This window comes from Hyperolius riggenbachi, chromosome 1 (assembly GCF_040937935.1).
Source record: "Hyperolius riggenbachi isolate aHypRig1 chromosome 1, aHypRig1.pri, whole genome shotgun sequence".
Lineage (NCBI taxonomy): Eukaryota > Metazoa > Chordata > Amphibia > Anura > Hyperoliidae > Hyperolius > Hyperolius riggenbachi.
The window spans coordinates 591,257,691-591,272,749 of record NC_090646.1 but is presented as its reverse complement, the minus strand read 5'-3'; the positions used below and the strand labels follow the sequence as shown (position 1 = coordinate 591,272,749).

Here is a 15,059-nt window from a genome sequence, read left to right as displayed (position 1 = left end):
TGCAGTAGATCTGCGCGGTATGTTGCAGACAACGTGGGCTTGTTTGTCTCCCCTTGCGGGGACCCCAGGCCGGCGGCTACGAACGGAGCTGTCAGCGTGGGACAGACAGCTGTGAGGGGCTAGAGAAAGCCCCAGGTAAGTAAACTGGATTTATGTTAAAGAACAAGCGACACCCATGCTAACCTAGAAGTAAAAAACACATATATAAGTAGATAAATACTACTTCTACTTACATAACAGATGTTTTGTGCTATTCACATAATGATTTCTGTGAATTTTATAAAGGAAAAGCAGAAAATCCTATTCTAGGCAGTGGCCATCTTACCAAGCTAATGCTGACATCATATCCTCCCTGACTCTTGTTTTCCCCCCTCCCTTCTCTTGCTCATTGTGTATTCATTATCTGCCCTCCTCCCAGAGTCTTCAGACACTCCCACTGAGTTGTATACTAACAACTGCAATGTCTTTTTTTTTTTTTTATTTACACATCCAATCACTGAGTCACCTCAGCCTAGCTGATGGTCACCTAAGTGTGTGCATGAACGGCCTACAGGGAAAAAAAATGCACACGTTACGGGGCTTTAATTAAAGCCGTTCAGCATAACACAAAGTCAAAGCCATAATAATGTCTGTCTGACCTGCTTTGTGAGAACTGGGGGTGGAGGCACCCAAAAATAGGTAATGTAATGAAACAAAAATATGGTGGAGGGAGGGTGTCTTTACCACTCAAGATGGAAGAACCCAAACCACAGGGTTAATGTAAAAAGATAAAATTATTTATTCAGCACGATTAAAAGGATAATGCGGTTTATGGGTCTCAGCCCGCTTCTTCAGGTCAATACAAGTGCCTTTAAAACAGGGGTCCCCAAACGTTTTGGGTCGAGGGCCAAGTCAAAATACTTCATACTGCTGGAGGGCTGGAGTATACATATGATGTAGAAGAGTTTGCGGGCAAGACAGTGAAGCATACCCAGGTGACAACCTGCAGTCCAATTGGACAGCAGTGTCACCTGAATTTGATTGGAAACCAGCAAAATTACTGCTTTCTGGCTTCCATGTGGATAGGTGGTGCCAGCACTGCTATACTATATGTGGACCACCAATATCTATAAGTAATACATTTTCAGTGTGGGGGCGGTAAAAAAGCCTCAGGGGGACACATTCGGCCCGCGGGCCTTAGTTTGAGGACCACTGCTTTAAAATATGGTCACAAGCATTTCTGGCATCCGTTATTGTGACCATATTTTAAAGGCACTTGTATTGACCTGAAGAAGCGGGCTGAGACCCATAAAACGCATTGTCCTTTTAATCGTGCTGAATAAATAATTTTATCTTTTTACATTAACCCTGTGGTTTGGGTTCTTCCATCTTGAGTGGTAAAGACACCCTCCCTCCACCATATTTTTGTTTCATTACATTACCTATTTTTGGGTGCCGCCACCCCCAATTCTCACAAAGCAGGTCAGACATTAGACATTATTATGGCTTTGACCTTGTGTTATGCTGAACAGCTTTAATTAAAGCCCTGTAAGGTTTTTGCTTCCCCCCCCCCCCCCCCCCCCCGATCAAGAAATCTGATCGTATTTTACATTTTTCTGGATTTGTTGAGATTGGACATGTTGGAAAATTCAGACCAACTTTACCAAGGATTGTATGATATGCGATGTATTGTCAAATTGTATTTAACTACAGTAAATTGTATGTAACTATTCAGTACATACCAAATGTTTGTATAAACAAAAAGGATGGAATTATGAAAGTGTGTGTGTATATATATTGAAAAGATGGAAAGAGTATGTTATGGTATGTAGTGTGAAAATAATATATATGAAATTGTATTGTTTTTGTAGAATTGTCATAATATGTAGCTGTATTGTGCTTGGTTTATATATGACATTAATAACCAGAAATCATTGCATTTTTGTAGCACTATAAAGTGTGGTAAATGCAGCTGTAACTAAGCAATGTGTTGTTCAGTAGGAACTGTGATGCTAAACTGCTATAAGTTGCCACACACCATACAATTTTTTAAATATCTGTTCAATTCAAGAATTGCAATCAATTTTTCTGACTGATTGTAACATTTCAAAAATATGACCAATGTACCACACAGGAGGGTTTTCTATCCAACCAACTTTTTCACCATTTACAATCTTTTTTTTCATGAAATCTCAGAAATCTTGAACACATGAGTGTGTTTAAAATCGAACAACTTCTTCCAAACTTCTCATCAACAAAAAAATTGGATTGGTTGAAATTAAAAAAAAAAAAAAATGTAACGTGTGTGGCCACCTTTGGGGTCAGCGAGTTTTCTACTCGCAATGCTTTGCACAAAGCTTAAAGGGAGTTGATAACTGCCAGGCAGATGAAAACTAAAGTTATGTATTTAATTCTAATAAACTTTTTTATGGCATTTCACTTAAAATGGGTTTTACATATTACAAACTGCAATTTTTTAATTCTCCATTTTGGATTTGTTTTGAAGTCCAGTCATATATGCTGCATACTGGGATATGTGTCGAAAAAGATTTACTTTTGTGCAGCTTTGGATCCGGACGTGCACTATAAACAATGCTTTTTGCTCACAGGTCAGTAGATATACGTCCTCTGTGACTTCATCTAAGCCACAGGTCAGTAGATATAAGTCTTGTAGCAGAAGCAGTGCTGTGCAGGATTGGGCTTGCTCCTGTGCACATTTCTGGCACTATCTGATGCAGCACTAATTGGTGAATGGGAATATATGTTTCCTGAGCTAATGAGATTGATTTTTACTATTAAAATACTTTTATTTTCTCATTTCATAGTGAAAAATACACACTGTAGCATTATTTCAGAATCAAATATCTTCACCATAAATTGTGACTGAAACATAATCTAAGTTTTGTGATAAGCAGTAAGAATAGCCAAACAAAATTTGTGTTTTTTATCTACAGTAGCACTTTTTATTTTTAAACTGGAATTGGTAAAACTGAGAAATAAATGTTCTATTTTTTCTTTGTTTTCCCTTTAAAATTCATAGAAAACAAAATTGTTCGAGGGAAAACATGGCATACAATGAGAGCCTAGTTTGTCTTGAAAAAATATATATATTTCATTTCTGTTTCATAAGTAGGGATAAAGTTATTTCTGATTAAATAAGGACATAGCTAAACTGTCAAAACTGCTCTGGTCAATAAGGTCTGGATGCGAAGTGGTTAAAATATGCAATAACAAAAACAGTACAGTACATTTTGGACATAAGGGCTGCTTAGTATGGATGAGCTGTTTCTAACTCGAGTGTTTGTAAGTAGGGAACTACCTGCATAGAAATTTTCATTGACTCCATTGAGAATTTTAGGGATGATCAATGAGATGCAAATAATTTTGGGTTGATGCAGGATTATGTAAATTTTGTATGCACATTAATGCAGCATAAAAACTGCACCAATCAAATTCCTTCTCTACAAGACTTGATTGATGCATTGTTAAACTGCATAAATTTGCATACAAAATTAGCATAAGTCTGCATCAACTGGGAATGATTTGCATCTCCTTCACCATCTTTACAGAATTTGTGTAACTCATGTAAAATACAAATTAGGTACATTTTTCCTGAATACAGATTTGGTTTAAACTGTGAAATCCCTTTACATTCTCATACCGAAAGCCTTGTACAGACATTAGATAATTATCCGGCATCTAATGTATAGGGACAACCAAACAGCCTTAAAGGGACTCCGAGCAGTGCAGAAACTATGGAAAGATGCATATCATTTTAAAGCTCTCTTTCTCCTCTTTCCAATGATATATAAAGCGCCATCCTACGCCTTTTAGTTTTTGCTATTTTCGCGATTGAAATTGCAGCGGCCGCAATTTCAATCGCAAAAATAGAGAAAACTAAAAGGCGTAGGGCGACGGTTTAGGTGTCGCCAGAAAGAGGAGAAAGAGAGCTTTAAAATGATATCCATCTTTCCATAGTTACATTGTATTACACAGGGCGACTTTTTGCTAAAGTCAGCAGCTCCATTCTGCTGGAAAAAATAGGTATATGTGCTCCTCTATGAACAGTACAGCTAATATCAATATGTAATCTTCCCTTCACTAGGATCTAAACCTGGTTAGATGGATCGCTATATAATTGGGTGTGTAATTGCCACCCTATTAAAGTTGTAGAGAGTAAATACAGCGCTCTAACATCAAACAGATATATAACAAAATAATTATTCCAAATATTGCACACAGTCCCTTAGGCACATAACAAAAAAAGTCCTCATTAAAGTCCATATGCATAAGCCTCCATATCGTTAGTATTAATCACGCTCACCAGACAGGATGGCTGACTAATTATGATCAGCATATACAGCATGTGATAGATGTCCTCTGAAGTTCCTTTACACTTCCTCCTGTTGTATGCACCTCAGAATAAAAGCACATCATAGCATGATACCGTTTGGCATAAGGGAAAACACGCTTTCACCAATGCAAATGGTCACCCGTGTGGGATTCCCAATCACCACACACCCAATGTGTATAACAGTAAGGTTGCGGGCTCACCAGATGCAAATGCTGACCATATACAGGATCAGCTGACAGCGCTCAGCACAAAAAGAAAACTCCTTTCTCCGAACAGACTCTTCTCCCTTAAAAGGACTCAAAGCGGAATCGCCATAGTGTATTACCGTTTATTAAAACATTAAAAACTTAAGTAGTGCACTCACATTTAACAACAACAGTATGCGCATATAGTATAACTCCTGCGGACGTCCTCCTTGCTGCCAGAACTCGCGTCTCCACACACCGCTGCGAGGCCACGCCTGCTGAATGGAGCTGCTGACACTGGGGAAAGTGTCGTCCTGTGTAATACAAGTAACTATGGAAAGATGGATATCATTTTAAAGCTCTCTTTCTCCTCTTTCTGGTGACACCTAAACCGCCCCCCTACGCCTTTTAGTTTTCTCTATTTTTGCAATTGAAATCGCGGCCGCGGCAATTTCAATCGCGAAAATAGCGAAAACTAAAAGGCGTAGGGGGCGGTTTATATATCATTGGAAAGAGGAGAAAGAGAGCTTTAAAATGATATGCATCTTTCCATAGTTTCTGCACTGCTCAGAGTCCCTTTAAAGTGTGCCTGATGTGACATTATGTTTCAATAATTTTTATTGGGGTTTTGAAATCAAATGCCTTTATGGCAATGTATACACATACATTTAAAAACATTGTAGAGTATTTCCATTAACATATATTAACATATATTAAACTTCTGATAGTAGTTACATACAATTGCCAATTGGCCATGCTTGAATCACATTAATAATGTTTATAACATGTATAATTATTAGCTATACAGTCCTGGTTTCCCCAGGATGGGGGAAAGATTCTCAGAATGGAGTGACATTATGAGATAGACGGAGTTATGGTTTTTTTTTCTCTTTGCGGTCTGACAAAGTTAACATTCAGGTATGAAAGTGACAGTTTCTCTCCAGTCGGTACCCCAGTCGGGCTATAGCCCTCATTGATGAGGAGTTACAGCCATAGAACTTTTTCCTGCAGAGGACAGTTTCTGAGTGAATGGGATAGATAAAAAAGGTCAATAGTTGATATATTTTAGCTCTGGGACAGGAAAGATGCATATTCGATAACACATAAGCAACTTAGACTTATCAGCTGCTTCCTAATGAAGACCTGGCACTGATGTCAGGGGATGCTTGCCCCGATATCAGATAGATGTCCAGTCTGACAAAAACCATTACACCAGGAAAGCTATGATCTAACATTGGTTTTGCTTTAGTCACCGTGCACAGTGGCTTTATAGGGTTTGAGCTGTGGAGTCGGTACAAAAATTATCTGACTAAAACTCCTCAGTTTGTTGAAACCAACGACTCAGACTCCAGGTACCCAAAATTGCTCTGACTCCAAACCCCTGGCTGTGTTATCAGCTATACTTTTGTGTCCACTATAAAGAATGGGCTGCAGATTTCCATCTCTCCCTACTTTTTGTGTGCTTTTCGGGTGTATTCCTACATTGTTCATTTAGTACTAAATTTACCAGTATGACATGACGGGCTCCTAATTTGTATGGATACCATTTCACTATAATATATCGTTTTATCAACCTTATTCTGCTTCTTTACCTAGGAGCTTCATGAAGCAGCAATTTGCATACTGTAAGAATCTGCTGTGAAATCGGAAATAACATCCCAACTTTTTTTTTTTCAAACTTTTTCCTTCAGTGAGAGAGAAAATGAATTTAACTATAGGGCACATGCCGAACTAACACTAAGAAATTAATTTATTACCAGGCGAAGGAGAGCTTGGAGTAAGAATAGATGAGTATATGACCCTAATATCACAGAAATGTAGCAGCCACTTATCCTGGAATATGTCAGACAGTCTATTATTCAAATCATTCGGCACTGTAATTGCATACAGCTTTTATAAAGCCTATCAATAAAGCCTATTTCTGGAAATTCATAGCCGCTGCACATTATTGAAAGTATACTTTGTTCCTTTGTTTCATCTACTTGGTCCGTAAATGAAGATTAATAACGGAGTATTGTATCACAATACGGAATTCGCCCAGTCCCTGGTGACCCCCGGGGGCCACACAAAACACCCGCGTCATTACATAAATCTGCCCGTTTCAGGCCCGTCTTGGAGGGATTGGGTTAATTGTAATGAAATAGAGGAGAAAATATGTTTAAGTGTTCTCTTTATTTTTAATCCAATCAACCTTCATTTTAAAGTGATTGAAATGTCACTGAGTCTGTTTTTGCATGCTTGCATCAGTAAATCAGGTGCTGTATTATGCAGTCGAAAGGCTAAAGAAATCAGCCACTTAAATCCATGAAGAGTAGCAAAACCCACTTCATGATATTTTGTCTGTCTGTCTATCTATCCATCCAGGCTCAGATTCACATGAGCCTATAGACGCAGATGTCGTGGCACCCTAGACTTCACCCTCCATCAACCTACAAACCCCACACCAAACTGCACCGCAAGTGTGCTGGCCTGCTCCTTTAGTTCCCTTGCCTGTCATAAGTTGCTACTGGTGCCCCTTGGTAGCCAGAGCTATCTTCAGTATTAAGTAGCTAGAGGTGCCCCTAACTGATGGGAGATAAGGTCAGTGGAATGCTGAGACCTGGGTGAGTAACCTCTCATTTACACTCTTCTCAGGACTCTGCATAGGGAAGGGAGTGAACTGCCTTTCCATCATCAGGCGCCTGTAGGCACATGCCTACAGTGCCTTATGGTAAATCCATCTATCTGTCTGTCTATCTGTCATGTATTGTATCAGCTACGGCACTATTCAAGGCATGGTTAATCACATGCTAATAATACTTTAGTTGATGTAAACGGTGTGCTAAAATTGGCCAACCAAATCAAGCAACTGCTGCATTTCATTGGTCCATTTTGAAGCTGCATGAATTTGCATTAAAGGGGCTCTATGGTTGAACAACTAAAATTAAACTATTCGTGTTTACACACACATATAAGTTGTTCATTTGTTCCAGGGTAAATGCACTATACATGCTTTTTGCGTTCTACATAGCTGTCAGTGACAGCAGATATTATAATCTACCAATTCTCAACCTTTTTCTGACAGACTTTGGACTAGTCCATCTCCTCATGAGAGATTCTCAGTATTTACTTTACTTTCAAAGGCACTCATTAAATGGCAGTGGCACTGATCACCTGTCAGGATAGTGTCCAGGTGGGTAGACAGGCTGTCTGGAATCTTTGTAGAGGTTCTTTTCAAGGAGTGTTTTAAAAAAGTTGAAGAGAAACTTTGAGAATCCCCATGAGGAAATGGACTAATCCAAAACCTGTTAGAAAGAGGTTAGGGATGCCAGATTTAAATAGCTACTGTAAGTGATACTACACTGGAAGTAAAGCATTTATGGGCAATTTACTCCGGGACAAGTGTATGTATGTGTGCATATTTATTTTACAGTTTTCCCGTTTTTCTCCATAGTGCCCCTTTAACTGTGCATCAACTTGCTATTAGCATTTAATTGGCCATCCCTTGCAACTACCTATGTGGCCTTCTTAGATTGTGCCTACTGTTCTTCCATTTACCAAGTCTGAGGATGTATTTATTTCAAGGGCCCTGCCCCAAGCATTTCCATGTCTTTTTGCATTGTGTGTGCAGGCAGAATATGCATTAATCTCTGTGTAGCAGGTAATGGCCTAGGAGAGAAAGTGACCTGGGCTTGACATTCACACACCAAGTAGAAATGATCAGTGGCCGTGTTCCCAACCCCAGTCCTCACGGCCCACCAACAGTGCATGTTTAGTGGAAATCCACAGAGGAAGTTATCAGCTCTGATGTGGCACTAATTGCCCCACCTGTTTTAGCCTTAGTTTACAGCCCTAAGGTACATACACACGTCGGATTTTTCCAAACGACTGGTCATTTGGACGTCAAATTGGGCGTGTGTACAGTCGGTTGTTCAGCAGATAACACTGGTTTTGACGGATCTGCCCGGCGGATCCATCAAAATTAGCGTTATCAGCTGAACGACCGACTGTACACACGCCCAATTTGACGTCCAAATGACCAGTCGTTTGGAAAAATCTGACGTGCGTATGTAGCTCTAGTTGTAAACAGCCCCACCTGTTTACAGCCCTAGTTGAGCCGTTACTTGAATGTTGAATACAATTAGTTTTTGTTAATTATGATATATATATATGTTCTTTTTGGTTTTTTTTTACATTTAACATGTGTTATCAGTGGCAGTGAAGCATACTTTTCATTGAATGTATGCCCTGCAATGCGCAGATAATGTGCAGTGCTGCTTTTTTGTTCTGTTCTGTTCTGCTGTTACAGGGAGTGCAACGCAACAGCCACTGTGAATGTAGCTTAGTAATCCTCATGTATACCAGCTTCTTATCTTGTGTATGGCCGCTTTCACAAAGGATTGGCTCTCCCACAACAGAAGAGATGATTCACTGACAAATCTGTATTTTCCAGTGCATGCTGTGTCTCTTTAATGAATGCTGAGAACCTCATGAAAGGACAATGCAAAAGTTAATTCTCCTTAGAGTCTAGCGCTGTGAGCCCTGTAGACTTGCTGCTGGATTCTTGGGACACCGGCACGTGTGGCAAAGGGTTTCCAATGTGCAGCATAATTATCTGTCCACTTCCAGCACATTCCAGCACTGTCAATAAGAGTTAGGACCAAAATATGTTGCTGATAGTTTTGCGCGGTAAGATCTCCCCGCTCACATCTTTTGTGGCAATCAGACATGACATGGGACATATTCATTGACCCCTCTCCCTCTCCATCGCCATCATTCACTGAAGGGAGCCGGCCTCGGCCAGACACAAGGCTCATTTCTGCTTTAACAATGGTAATTAAAGGTTAATTCACTGCGTCAGGATTAACGAGAAAAATACAAATGATGGGCACGCAGCTGCCACCATTATACAAGTTTAGAACAATACAATTACAGTAGGAATTTGACAAAGAAAAGTTTATAATTATAATCTGTATGGTTCCGCAGTTCCTTGTGCTGCAAGTGCATCTCAGCTGTGACAGTCTGGTCGCCATCGGGGTCCAAGTTTACCTTTTCCACCTTTGAGGACATCTTTATCCTCTTAGTTTTAAAGTGACAGGACAGAAGGGGGGGGGGGGGGGGGGGGAGTGCATTGCTGCCATTTTTTAAAGAGCTGATCCTGTTCAAGCACACAGCGGCAGAGCTTGTTTTTTATCTGTTTAGGAGCTTCTTGATTTATCATATAAAGCACTTTTAATTCCCTGGTTAGGAAACCAGACATTTGCCACTTACTGAACTGCAGACTTTCATTGCTATACAATTCAAGCTCTGCTTGCGTTTTGCAGTTTTACCAGTAGGATAATGCAATCCAAGCAGCAACACCCACCCACCGAGTCTGTTACTAAAGCTGTGTACACACTTGAAAGATTAATGAAAGATCACAGACCAATTTTACCACCTTCCATGTAGTATGAGAGCCGTACTCTAGTCTACACAGTTTATTCTATTGAGCTGAACTCCCCATTAGATAAAAATCTTTGCAAGATGCTCTACACAAAGATGCTGTACAGACACAAAAGATCAGTATCTGCAAAAGATCTGTTCCTGTAAAATATCCGCTCCGGCAAAATGCATTCATAGTCTATCTGCAGATCCTCATACACACCTTGTTTAATGGACAGCAGAAGATTAGACAATCATCTGCAGATCCAAAGAACCATCCTGGTGGATCTGATCTGCAGATGAGTTCCTGCTGGACACAGACAGGAACTCAAAGCATTTCTGCCTTTAATACATAATGAATAAAACCAGTTATAAATAAAATGCAAAGTCAGCACTCAAAGCAAAAAAACTGTACTTTTGGGAAACTGTAATTTTTAAATGAATAATAATACTTATGTAAAAATGCAAATATGATAACCGTATGGCATATAAAAAGTAGGAAAACATGTTTTTATTGAATATTATGTCTTTTATACCGCTTTAAGCAAGCTGTTTAACTTCACACACGCCGGACACTCACTGGTTATATATAACAGCATGTTGTTGCTATCCAACACCTCCCCCCATGTTTATTTCCATTTAAACACATGCAAATTGTCTGGCTGTCCTGCTGATCTTCTGCCCTTATTGTACTTTCAACCATAGACCCTGAATAAGCATACGGATCAGGTGTGGTGAACCACATGCTTGCTTCTGGTGTGATTCAGACATTACTGATACATGAAAGATCAGCAGGACTGCCAGGCAACTGGTATTGTTTCTAAGGAAATAAATATGGCAACCACCATAGGCTTCTCACTTCAGTTGTGTTTTTAAACACAAAAGGGTAGGCAGGCTTTACATTTTGAGGTAGTTGGCTGGAGTTTTCAATAGCAGCTTTCAGCTAAGATCCCTGTGATGCTGCACTCACTGGATTGGCTGAAGCAGCTTTACGCTGCTTTGCTGACAGCAGCAGAATCTCCTGTGAAACATAATGAATGCCTTGCTGACATCAGCACCTTTATTTAATAGATATGTTTATATTAACCCTTTGTACACTGAAGTTCATACAATTACTTTGTTGACCGTCAGCAATAAAAGTGCTGCTAGCATTGTTTTCAGTGGAAAGTATTTGTTTACAGAAAAGCTGCAGATGTTTGTACATCCGGATCAACCATGACAAAGCTCACATCTCTGGTCGGTCCCTAAACCAACCCTGTACAATGCATAGCACTGGGAGAAAGCATCGCGTACGTTAAAAAGGGGCGCTGGGAAAAAAGGGCGCCGGGTTTTTAACGATAAGCATGGATAACGTTTAAAAATGTATTGTACTGTATTTCGTTTAAAATTAATGTTTTTTAAAGTTATAAATCATTAAATAATGTGCATTAAATCGGCAATTGTAAAAACGTTAATCTTTCGTTTAAATACTGAAACGTATAATAACGTTAAAAAAAAATAATTACTAAGTAACCCTCCCTGTACCTACCCCTAACCCCTAGACCCCCCTGTTGATGCCTAAACCTAAGACCCCCCCTGTTGGTGCCTAAGTAACCCTCCCTGTACCTACCCCTAACCCCTAGACCCCCCTGTTGATGCCTAAACCTAAGACCCCCCTGTTGGTGCCTAAACCTAAGACCCCCCTGTTGGTGCCTAAACTAAGACCCCCCTGTTGGTGCCTAAACTAAGACCCCCCTGTTGGTGCCTAAACCTAAGACCCCCCTGTTGGTGCCTAAACCTAAGACCCCCCTGTTGGTGCCTAAACCTAAGACCCCCTGTTGGTGCCTAAACCTAAGACCCCCCTGTTGGTGCCTAAACCTAAGACCCCCCTGTTGGTTTTTTCGTTTAAAAATAATGTAAAAAAAAAAAATGTACTGTTTTTCGTTTAAAAATAATGTTTGAAAAAAATATTGTACTGTTTTTCGTTTAAAAATAATATTTAAAATGTATAAATCATTAAATAATGTGTAATCATGAGAAGCAGTAATAAAACATTAAGTCTCCGGGCGCCGCTTTTAAAACGTTATTTTTCACCGGCGCCCTTTTTTCCTATCGGGCGCCCATTAAACGATATTTATTATCGGAGTGAACGGCGGCGCCCGATTTGTCCACTAGCCTCAGGCGCCCGAATTTACTGTTACCGAAGTACGTTAAAAAGGGGCGCTGGGAAAAAAGGGCGCCGGGTTTTTAACGATAAGCATGGATAACGTTTAAAAATGTATTGTACTGTATTTCGTTTAAAATTAATGTTTTTTAAAGTTATAAATCATTAAATAATGTGCATTAAATCGGCAATTGTAAAAACGTTAATCTTTCGTTTAAATACTGAAACGTATAATAACGTTAAAAAAAAAATTACTAAGTAACCCTCCCTGTACCTACCCCTAACCCCTAGACCCCCCTGTTGATGCCTAAACCTAAGACCCCCCTGTTGGTGCCTAAACCTAAGACCCCCCTGTTGGTGCCTAAACCTAAGACCCCCCTGTTGGTGCCTAAACCTAAGACCCCCCTGTTGGTGCCTAAACCTAAGACCCCCCTGTTGGTGCCTAAACCTAAGACCCCCCTTTTGGTGCCTAAACCTAAGACCCCCTGTTGGTGCCTAAACCTAAGACCCCCTGTTGGTGCCTAAACCTAAGACCCCCCCTGTTGGTGCCTAAACCTAAGACCCCCCTGTTGGTGCCTAAACCTAAGACCCCCCTGTTGGTTTTTTCGTTTAAAAATAATGTAAAAAAATGTACTGTTTTTCGTTTAAAAATAATGTTTGAAAAAAAATATTGTACTGTTTTTCGTTTAAAAATAATATTTAAAATGTATAAATCATTAAATAATGTGTAATCATGAGAAGCAGTAATAAAACATTAAGTCTCCGGGCGCCGCTTTTAAAACGTTATTTTTCACCGGCGCCCTTTTTTCCTATCGGGCGCCCATTAAACGATATTTATTATAGGAGTGAATGGCGGCGCCCGATTTGTCCACTAGCCTCAGGCGCCCGAATTTACTGTTACCGAAAGCATCTGCTTGCAGTGCATGGTACAGGATTACTGTAGTAACTCAACACAAAGAAGAATTTTGTCATGGATAATCAGACTAAAAAGTATCTGCAGTTTTTATGGTCCTCTTTTTGAGTAGTAGATTCTGTAAAAAAAAAATAATCTGCGATTTTTAGTGTGCAGAGGGTTCATGTATTCAGGTTGACTGGGTCACACCTCTTTTCTTGGTCCAACCTACCAGTTTCATGGGGCAGCAGGGCCGTTGCTTTCATAAAGGCAAGGGGGCAATTGACCCAGGGTCTCAGGGCTTCCCAAGGTGTCTCCTCCCCACCCTCTCAAGCTATGGCGATCCATTGGTAGGGGGCTAATTTGCACTACCTGCTGCCATGGTTAATTAACAGCCAAAGTCCAAAGCATAGTGTATTGTGCTGCCTCCTGTGCCCTGCCTGTATTAGATAAGATTCCGCTGTGTGTACAAGATTCCGCTGTGTGTACAAGATTCCGCTGTGTGTACAAGATTCCGCTGTGTGTACAAGACTCCGCTGTGTGTACAAGACTCCGCTGTGTGTACAAGACTCCGCTGTGTGTACAAGACTCCGCTGTGTGTACAAGACTCCGCTGTGTGTACAAGACTCCGCTGTGTGTACAAGACTCCGCTGTGTGTACAAGACTCCGCTGTGTGTACAAGACTCCGCTGTGTGTACAAGACTCCGCTGTGTACAAGACTCCGCTGTGTGTACAAGGAAATAATGGGGACCTTAACAATTCTTTGAGGGGACATGAGATGGACACCTGATGATATTGTGTGACGGGTGGGGTAGGATGGACCCTGGCAACCAGCTTTAGGGGCCTGGGGGTGATTTTGCTGTGTGTGTGTGTGTGGGGGGGGGGGGGGGTGTCAGTAGGGCCCCCAAGTTACTTTTGCCCCTGGGTCCCATAGTAGCTAGAACCGGCCCTGTGGAGCAGTGAGCACTGTGAATGGTTAATGAGAGGCAAATACTTCTGAGATGATGCAGGATTATGCAAATGTATTTGCAAATGTATGCAGTTTGAAAATGGAGAATTGTATGCTACCACGGGGGGATTCAGTTGGTCCAAGCTGCATTAATTTGCATATAAAATGTGCATACATCTGTGCCAACTCGAAACTATTTGCCTCTCGCTGACCATCCCTGGTAATCCCTGTTAAGTACAGTCATGCCTGTTTACTAAATGGATTGGAACCTTTCAGGGCATTGAAACATTTAATTTTTTTATTTTTTCAGAGGGTTTTATTTGTTTTTTTGTATGGTGATGGGCTCCATCAGTCTATAAGAAAATGTTCTTGTTCTAACGTGAAAATCCCAGCTACCTGTTTGCAGCCATTAGGAACATTTAGCATCAGAGCTTGGCTTCATCTGTGCTGGTAGAAACGATGACTGCTACCTCCAGCCACTAGAGGGCATAGTGTAGTAGATGGATAGCGAGTTACTCATTCGCAATAATAGATAAGTGTGCCACTCTAGAGTAGCATCTGGAGAGTATATCAACAAAGCTCACTCCTATTGCATAGATAAATCGAAGCCCTGCTGCAGGGTGCCTGTTAACGCCATTCTAGATGCGCAAGATCTGCTTTAGTAATAATGGGTCATCAGTATCCCTATCCTTGAAGCTTATTTTTTTCAAATGGGATGTGTTACACAGCAGCAAAATACTCATGCTATGAGCTATCAGCCAGTTCAGCTCCTCCTGTAGGTTGTACAGAAAACTTACTGCACAGTACAGCAGTTGACAAGCCACTTGTGTTTTTTGCTGGTCAGTGATTGATATTCTCCAGAATTCTATAATGTCATTCACTGTAGACCGCTATCACTAGCTTCATTTTCCCCCACTGGATGAATGGGACTGGTTAGATAGTGGGAGGAGACAGTTTAAAGGTGCTCAGAAGGTGCTTATTTCTGTATTTTGCTGCATATTTTACAATGAAACAAACTTTCCAAATCAAAGTGTTCTCCGGGTAGTCAGTCCTGTTTTTCTACCAGGATTCTTTTGACGTAGATAAAACATGTATAGAAGTGTCAGTAGGGGACGGTAGACTCAGAAAGGCTTTGGGGATTATTATTGCAGACTTCT

At 40.6% G+C, this 15,059-nt stretch overlaps 1 protein-coding gene across 2 annotated transcripts in view; it reads left to right on the top strand.

The window, feature by feature from the left end:
• Window positions 1–15,059, top strand: part of AP3B1 (adaptor related protein complex 3 subunit beta 1) — a 348,388-nt gene that overhangs the window by 243,834 nt on the left and 89,495 nt on the right. The window lies entirely within an intron of this gene.